This window comes from Abramis brama, assembly GCF_963993115.1.
Source record: "Abramis brama genome assembly, chromosome: 2".
Classification (NCBI taxonomy): domain Eukaryota; kingdom Metazoa; phylum Chordata; class Actinopteri; order Cypriniformes; family Leuciscidae; genus Abramis; species Abramis brama.
Window position 1 is genome coordinate 16,877,611 of NC_139964.1, and position 9,643 is coordinate 16,887,253.

A 9,643-nucleotide genomic window follows, 5' to 3' on the forward strand; every position below is an offset into this window, starting at 1 on the left:
TGTTCAGCTAGGGAGGAACTATCACTCCTGATTGGCTGATTTCTTCCTAAGGGGATATTACACTATTTTGGCTGTTTTTTCTTAAAGGGATATTAAGCTATTTTGGCAGATTTTTTTTCCTAAAGAGATATTACACTATTTTAATACAATTTTAAAGTAATTTTAACCCTGTATTGCCACTGGGTTACACCTCCTTCAGGGAACAGGAGTTACATTACTAACCTAAGACGTTCCCATTCAGTCGTCACTATGAGTTACGTCAGTGATTGATGAATTGGGATCCCTAAGAAATACGCCACAAACACTGTCTTCCAGCTCCTCGTGTAAACCGCCTGATCCCCCGCACCCTTGGAGAAGGAGAGGGCTTTACACAGAGAAGTCAATCACTGCTGTTCCTACTTGTTAATGCCTACTTGTCACTGTTCTGCCATTTTCACTATGATGGTATAAATTAATTAATTAAATAAGTAAATAAATAACCCTTTAACTTTTAACACTACCCGTGGAAGAATACACATATAGGATCACCACATATGGGCACCAGTCTAGCACAGGGGCTGACCACTGACCAGAGTCGCTTCTGACTCCAGAGGAGGAGATGGTGGGGGATTTGCGACATGCAATGGATTGTAGATCACCTTGACGGTTTATGTACGCATATCGATGTGTTGTCTGTTCTGTAAGAACTGATTTTCCTGTTAAGACAAAACTCACCCTGCAATAAAGCAATAAAACGTACCCTGGACAGAAGATCGAGAGCACAGGACATTGTCTTGTCCAAACTTATTTCCTTGTTTATATGCATCCCCCCTCTCCCTCCTCAAGTCACTAAAAGTTCAGTAAGAATGTCTATATCAATGTGTATATCACATAATGATGTATCTTGTGAATCTATTGTTTTTCCTTTTCATGTTTGGTATCAATTTAAATATCTCAGTGCAATTGGTAAAATGGTCTTAAAGGCCGTGTTGCAGGGTTAATTTTTCAACGAATTTGTGCAATTTACTTGTTGGTAATAAACATTTAAACTGTTATCCATTGTATTTTATGTTGTTGGGTATCACAAAACGGAATATAATACGAAAAAGTAGGTACTATCTTACAGCGGCTTGCAATTCTCCTTTCCACCACAATGCATTGCATTACGTCACGTTGGGGAGAGAATTTAATAAAGCCCGCCTTGAGAGCATTGAGAGTGACTAGAGAGACGAGTAACTTAGTAGACGAGACGAGAGTATTCAGATAGCGCAGATTATAGATAAATAGATAAATACATAGACATAGATAGACAGACAGACAGACAGATAAAGATAGATAGATAGGCTAGAGAGATAGGCAGACAGCCAGAGAGCATAACGTTAGCATAGATAGCTAGCAGCTAGATAGATAAATATATAGAAATATATAGTAGGTAGATTGACAATGGTGAACTACTGTGTTTGTGCTGAGTGTAAAAACTGGATGCTGAGTGAGGCACGTCACATTGGTCGCTGGGTGAGCTCCTCGACCAGCGACCAAAACACACTCACTTCCCTACACAGCACAAGCTTTCTAACGCAGTTTCCATGGGACGGCACCGCTCACACAAGCACCTGCCAAACACAGCGGCAGACACGCGGCGGCTACGTTTGCAACAACATTTTCACCGGAGGAAGAGATAAACGCTAAGAAACGCCCATATAGCTAGCATGATGCCTTCTATTTCTAGATGACAAAGACAAAGTTTACCAGTACTACGTCTACAACACTATGACAAAGGTTAGCGGTACTTATCTGAACTAACGTCATGATCACTTCTACTAGATATAAAGAAAATGTTGATTTTTCACTCGGTGCTATTCAATGACAGTAAAAAAAAAAAAAGTGCCGTTAGTGCACGGCTGCTCGTAGACTATTTTTTACAGTCTATGGTAGACTAGCTCCAGTGCTCATTTCTGCTTTGCTAAATGAACTCACCAGGACACTTCACCAACCCTCCACTCATTCTCCTCGGACCATGCATTTAATTATTAAGTATTTACGACATTGTGGTGGCGTTCAAGTGGGTTTAACTCGTAAATACGATCTATACGAGATGACTTGAACGCACCATAATACTATAGGCTGAGGCTACCTTTCCTCCACTTCTCCCCAACGTGACGTCATCACCGAATTGCGTAAAAAAAAACGTTAATACCAAAAACGTAAAAAACTGGTCTTTAAGACCATTTTTATGACATTTTAAAAATGATATACATATCTTGAGTGATTTATGTACCCATTAATCGACAGTGGTGGTTAACCTGCAACATGGACTTTAATTTCATTGCAGTCATTGGTATAATGAGGAAGATTGAGAACTTAGGAGACCTGTTCTCCTCTCTGGGTGATGTCTCTTCAAGATATCTGATAATTCTCCCCTCTCCCCCGAAACCAGGCGTTACCCCCTGGGGTACATGAATTGACCCAAAACAGCTCTAAACAATATTTGTATAACCCTTTTGTTCTGGTCTGGGTATTTAAGGCTAGGTGACAGAGGAGTCTTTGGGAACGCATTGCTTACTTTTAGAGTCATCTTTGAGTAATTGATGTTATGTATTTATTATTTCTGAATTGGCTTTTAATCATTTACTTGTGTAATTGGCATGATACATTTTTACCTGACAAATAAAACATCTTGATTTATTCTGAAGTTTTCTGAAATCATTATTTTAGTAGACTATGAGGAGGCTGGTGCTACCGCAGCTCTGTGTCCAGGATAGGTCAAACTAAAGGCGCAGATGAACGGAGCAGTAGCACGTCATCTGAAGACCTTTTGATTTCTGTCTATCACTGACTTGGCAAGTTGTACGGAAGTGGCTAAAATAAACTACACTTGTTTGTATGAGTGAGCAGTAGGCAACCGACTTAAGAGGTATTAGCAAACCCTGCACCCTCTGACCAAGATCAGACTGGCGAGGCTGTGTCCGTGAGATCCACGTAAACCTGGGGCGTGTGACTCTGTGTGGCATCGGGTCCCTTAGTGAATTAATAATTGAAAGTATGGGATACTCAGAATAATCAAAGATCTAAATTAATTCATAATCAATATTTATGACTATTTTCTAATAAGAAACACAGTCTAAATTGGATTATCATTTGAAATTGGAGTCAGATTAAGCGTAGAGCTAAAGTAATATTGAAACTAAATTCCAATAAATTAAGTGAACTTCACTGGAGCACTGAAAAGACATACACGCATTATCCCCTCGCCCAGACCGTTGGATTCTGTCTTTGGGCCAATGGGTGGTCTTTACAGTTCGGACCAGTATACGTACTCTCCTCACACAGCGAGCGACTCACTCTCCTCACACAGCGAGCGACTCACTCTCCTCACACAGCGAGCGACTCACTTTCCTCACACAGCGAGCGACTCACTTTCCTCACACAGCGAGCGTCTCACTCTCCTCACACAGCGAGCGACTCACTCTCCTCACACAGCGAGCGACTCACTCTCCTCACACAGCGAGCGACTCACTCTCCTCACACAGCGAGCGACTCACTTTCCTCACACAGCGAGCGACTCACTCTCCTCACACAGCGAGCGACTCACTTTCCTCACACAGCGAGCGACTCACTCTCCTCACACAGCGAGCGACTCACTCTCCTCACACAGCGAGCGACTCACTTTCCTCACACAGCGAGCGACTCACTTTCCTCACACAGCGAGCGACTCACTCTCCTCACACAGCGACTCACTCTCCTCACACAGCGAGTGACTCACTCTCCTCACACAGCGAGCGACTCACTTTCCTCAGCGAGCGACTCACTTTCCTCAGCGAGCGACTCACTTTCCTCACACAGCGAGCGACTCACTTTCCACAGCGAGCGACTCACTTTCCTCAGAAAGCGAATCTGCGGATTCCAATTCACGGAGGCGGGCCAAGATGGCGACTGAGTAACATCCCTGTGCCGAAGCTCTGCATTCATTATATAGTTGACGAAAGACTTAATATGTAAAAGGGCACAAAGTAATAATTTATTTACTGATCTGAGAAAGTCTTTGTTCGTTCTTTTGTTTTTCTAACTTTTCAACGAGTGCGATGGAAGAAGATAAGCCTACTCGAGGTGCCATGCACTCATACGCGAAGAAATCTCTGGATGCCTCGTTCAAAGGGAATGACGCTAAGAATACATCAGGATGTAAAATTCCCCTTCCTGAAACTCCTCGACAGCCTGCCAAAAAATCAAAATTGGGTGAAAGAGCGGCGTCGGATATTCAGATGGTCTCTAATTCGAACCTGATGGAAGTTTTGGAGAGAGTTGAAAAAATGCAATTGGAATTTATGAATCGAATGCAATCCCTCGAGACGACTGTTCAAGTCAATACGGCCTCGTTAAACAGTGTGACTGAGGCGCTTGAGTTTATGAGCAATCAAATTGAAGAGGTATCAGGCAAGGTGAGCTCGTTGCAGAACAGGGTGGAATCACTGGAAAAGGAAAACTGCGTGCTACGTGATAAATGCGAGGAACTGGATGCCTATAAAAGGAGGTGGAATCTGCGAGTGTCCGGTATTCAGGAGCAGCGAGGAGAAGATGTTCGGAAAATTCTAATCGATTTATTCGGCAAAGTTTCTCCAGAGATCGCAGACCAGCTCGTCTACACGCTCGACATCGCCCACAGACTGGGCCCGCGCGCTGAGGGAGCTCGCGCAAGCCGTCGCATCATCGTGCAATTTCTGTCACGCAATGTTCGAGATCAAATCTGGAGGGATGCCAGAACCGCGGCCATTCTCAAAGAAAGGAAAATCAGAATTTTTGAAGACTTAACCAAAAGACGCACCAAAGACGCCAGGAACAAACTTTGGCCACTTGTGGAACGAGCAAGAAAGGAGGGGAAGAGAGCAGGCTTCAGAGGGCCCTTTGCTTATGTTGACGGTAAAAAGATTTCTGCAAATGATCAGCAAGGCTGAATGATGCTGTGGCATCCTCGTCGAAGCTTCAGCTCACCATCCTCTGGTACTCTCGGGTAGGCACGAACCGTTTTTTTTTTTTTTTTTTTTTTCAGACAGAGGAAATACTTTTTGTAGTAGGCTACTTAGTGTTTCCCATTTGATCTTGTTTGCTCATGCTGGATCTTTAACGCAATTTTTATTTTATTTTATTTGGAATATTATTAGTTTATGACAATGGTCATAAATACGTAATTTTTACTTTTGAAACCATACCTTTCTGTCAATTAGAGTGCTCGTTCTGAAGAATTAAGGTACCAAAAACTTGATAACTGAAAGAGGAACGAAAGGCAGATAGAACAGACAAAAGGGTTAAAAGAAACAAAACGAAAAAGACTTTTACTCATGCCCTTGTACTCGTTACTTCTGGTTCTATATAATGTTGCAGAGTTAGGCGAACTACTGCATTTTTTGTGTTATTCTAGTTTCTCATGTTCTAATTGATATCCTGTTTCATACCTAGTTCTTCAGGTATTATAATTCTTGTTTAATTTTGTATGTCTTTGTCTTTATTTTCTTTAAATGCCAGGGGTTTGAAAAACAATATTAAGAGGAAGGCTTTATTTTTGTTTTCTAAGAGGCACAAAGTAGATTTCTGTTTTTTCCAGTAAAGTCACTCTACATCTGAAGATGCCAAATTTTGGAGGTCACAGTGGGGCAATGATATTTGATTGTCACATGGGTCAGAACATTCTGCGGGAGTAGGGATTATGAGGTATAATTTTAATGGTAACATTTTGGAAACCAGTATTGATCCTTCAGGACACTTCTTGTTAATGGTTGTTGTTGTCAATCATTTTATGTTGATTATTGTAAACATCTATGGTTACAACTCTGTTACAGAGAACTGTGCTTTCTTTAACACCCTAGATCAAAAAAATGAATATGCTTTATGCAAATATCCTTCTGCTTTTCTGCTTTTAGGTGGTGATTTTAACATAGCAATGAATAACATGTTAGATAGGCACCCACCAAGAAAAACAGTTTCCCCAAACTCAAATCTTGTAGCATTTATGGATAAATTTGTCCTAGCTGACATCTGGAGAGAAATGTATCCGGATGTAATACAGTACACCTGGAGTAACAAAGACCGTTCAAGGCAGTCCAGAATTGATTATTGGTTGATTTCTAAAACATTGAGTAGCAATAATATCTCTATTAATATTAGTAACAGCCCACTGACTGACCATAATGCCATTTACATTTTAGTTAATTTATCGCAAAATATCGCAATTAATGCCTGCAAACCATCGCTCTGGAAATTAAATAGCTCCTTCCTTAAATATGAAAGGGCCAAACAACAGATAATTGAATTTACTGGGAAAGGGCTAAAACACAAAATGCTTTTGGACGTAATTGGGAGCTTTTAAAATATGAATTAGGGAAATTCTTAAGAAAATTTGGAAGTAATATAGCAAAGCAAAATAGATCAATAGAGGATGAAGTTCTTTCACAACTATCTGCTATATCATTTAAGGAACCATTGACAGATATTCAAAGCATTGAATATTCCAAACTTCAAAGTAAATTAGATGACCTCTATAGATCCAAAGCTAAAGGAGCCTATGTTAGATCCAGGAAAAAAATGGCTGGAAGAAGGAGAGCAAAATTCAGCCTACTTTTTTAGGTTGGAAAGATCCAATGCTGTGAATGTTTCTGTTGATCGTCTCCGCACAAATGATAGAGTTCTGGAGAATCCTAGGGAAATAGCTTATTTTTGCTCCAAATTCTATAATGACTTGTATACATCAAGATATCGTGACAGTTCAGCCAAATCTTTTTTTGAATCTATTAATCATAATAAAGTTATTTCTTTAGAAGATAAAGAAGCTTGTGATAATGATATATCCCAATCAGAAATTCTACAGGCTATTAAGAGTTTAAAAAAATAATAAAAGTCCCGGCAGTGATGGTTTAACCTCTGAGTTATATAAGATGTTTGCAGAGAGCTTATCCCCTTTCTTACTGAAAGTGTTTGAAGAAAGTCTGGAATCGGAAACACTTCCACCAAGCATGACTCAAGGGGTCATCACTTTGATACCCAAACCAAATAAAGATAAAGAATGTTTAGAAAATTGGAGACCGATAACCCTCTTGAATAATGATTATAAAATTCTAGCTTTAATTTTAGCAAAAAGAATTAAAGATGTCTTTAATTGTATTATCGATGAATCACAATCAGGTTTTATGGAAAAACGTCACATTAAGAATAATGTAAGATTAGTCCTAGATATTTTAGATTACGAAGAACTCATCCCTAATGATAGCTATTTGCTTTTCCTAGACTTCTACAAAGCTTTTGACTCACTTGAGCACAATTTCATATTTCAAGCCATTACCAAATTTGGGTTTGGAGATTCGTTTTGTAGAGCCATCAGGACATTGTATAGAAATAATAATAGTGTTATTAAATTAAAATTCGGAACCTCACCAAGATTCAATCTGTCAAGTGGAGTAAGACAAGGCTGTCCCATATCTCCATATTTATTCTTGCTTGCCTCGCAATTTTTAGCTCTTCATATTTCCCGTAGTAATTTACAAGGTATTACAATTGACGATAGACAAATTATTATTAGCCAGCTGGCTGATGACACCACTTTGTTTTTGAATGATGCCTCTCAAATCCCTTTAGCTTTAAGATTGATTGATTCCTTTTCCAGAGCTTCGGGTCTGTATCTAAATATTAAAAAATGTGAGTTAATGTCAATCAAAAGCTGTAATGTTCCCTCTATATGCAATATCCCTGTGAAAGATCAAGAAACATACTTAGGAATTGTAATTAATAAAGACCAAAAAACAAGAAGTAAACTAAATTTCGATCCTCTAATAATGAAAACCCAAAAGAAACTCAATTCTTGGCTGCAGAGAGACTTGTCGATACGAGGAAGAATTCTACTCTCTAAAGCTGAAAGATTGTCAAGACTAACGTATGCAGCTCTCTCCCTGGAGGTTGATAAAGGAACATTAAAAAAGGTTGAATGCATGTTAAATAATTTTGTTTGGAAAAATAAAACCCACTTTATTAGAAAATCAGTACTGATGAATTCAATTAAACAGGGGGGGGGGGGATTTTTTTAGATTTTACTACTTTAAACAACACTTTTCAAATTAATTGGCTTAAAAATTCCCTTAATAATCCCTCTTCACTTTGGAATATCATCCCTAATTATATTTTCTCAAAAGTAGGTGGCCTGAATTTTCTCCTACTTTGTAACTATAATGTTACAAAGATCCCTGTCAAACTCTCTAATTTTCATAAGCAGATGCTCTTGGCATGGTCCCTAATATACAAACACAACTTTTCCCCACACAGATATTACTTATGGAACAATAAGGATATTCTCTACAAGAATAAATCACTTTTTTTTGACAACTGGTTCAAAAACGACCTTCTTTTAGTTGGACAGCTTTTTAATTCACAGGGCAGACTTTACAACTATTTAGATTTTTTACAGAAATATAAAATTCCTATAACTGCTAATGAATATGCTATTGTTTTCAATGCAATTCCCTCTGGAGTGTCTTTTCTGTTGCAAGGTTCTACATTTCCATGGTCATGTACTTACTTACTCTTTGAACCTAACTGACACAATGATTGGAAATGTATGCTTTTCTGTAGAGCAACAAAAAAGAAATTATAAAATCTGAGCACTCTTCCAGAAAGAAATAATGACAATTCCTTATGTAATACCATACTGCAATAATATTGTAGAGAATTTACCGTGGGAAAAAGTATGGTCTTTGTCTCAAAAGTATCTGCTTACTAATAAAGTAAAAGAAATAACATTTAAATTAATCCACAAATGTTACCCAACCAAAGCCGTTCTTAGGAAATATAAGTCAGACATTGAAGTGAATTGCTGTTTTTGTCACTCTCCTGAGGAAGATGTCATTCACTTGTTTTGGCAATGTACCCACACTGAGAAATTTTGGTCAGATTTGTTCATTTTTATCCAATCTTATTTTGTAAGTGACTTTTCTTTCTGTTTTAAAGATGTTTTCTTTGGTTTGTTTGACTACTCAAAAGAGAAAACAGGACAATATTACATAATTAATTTGTGCTTCCTACTAGCTAAATTTCACATACATAAGCAAAAATTTTCTGGCTCTAAACCTCTCTTTTCTCTATTCAAAGATGATCTAGACAAATACATGGAAACTATCCAAAGCTCTGTTAATCCCAAAGCAATGAAAACTGTATCTCAATATCCATCCTTTTTGTCCTCTTAAGGTAAATGCATTGCATTGTTCTTGTTTTTTTGTTACCCTGGCAAATTATTTGTGTCTGTGTATCTTTTTGGTTTTCTTTTTCTCCATGTTTATCTGTATTGCTTTAATGCTTTGTGATGTTTAATTAAAAAATAAAAAAAATTCACTTTCCTCACACAGCGAGAGACTCACTCTCCTCAGCGAGCTCAGGAATGTACATTAGCCTAATATTATATTAAAATCTCTACCCGTTTCAAGTACTGTATTGGTGCAATAACTAACTACTTCAGTAAAGTGTTCAATTTTTGTGTTGTAAAAGTCATTTATTCTGAACCAATAATCTTAAAATGATTCTCATTGCATTTTTTTATTTTTTTATTTATTTATTTATTTATTTTTTACATTTCGTTAGCCTCATAGCATAATTGCCTAAGTCTTTTTAAAAAAAAAATATTATAACGTTT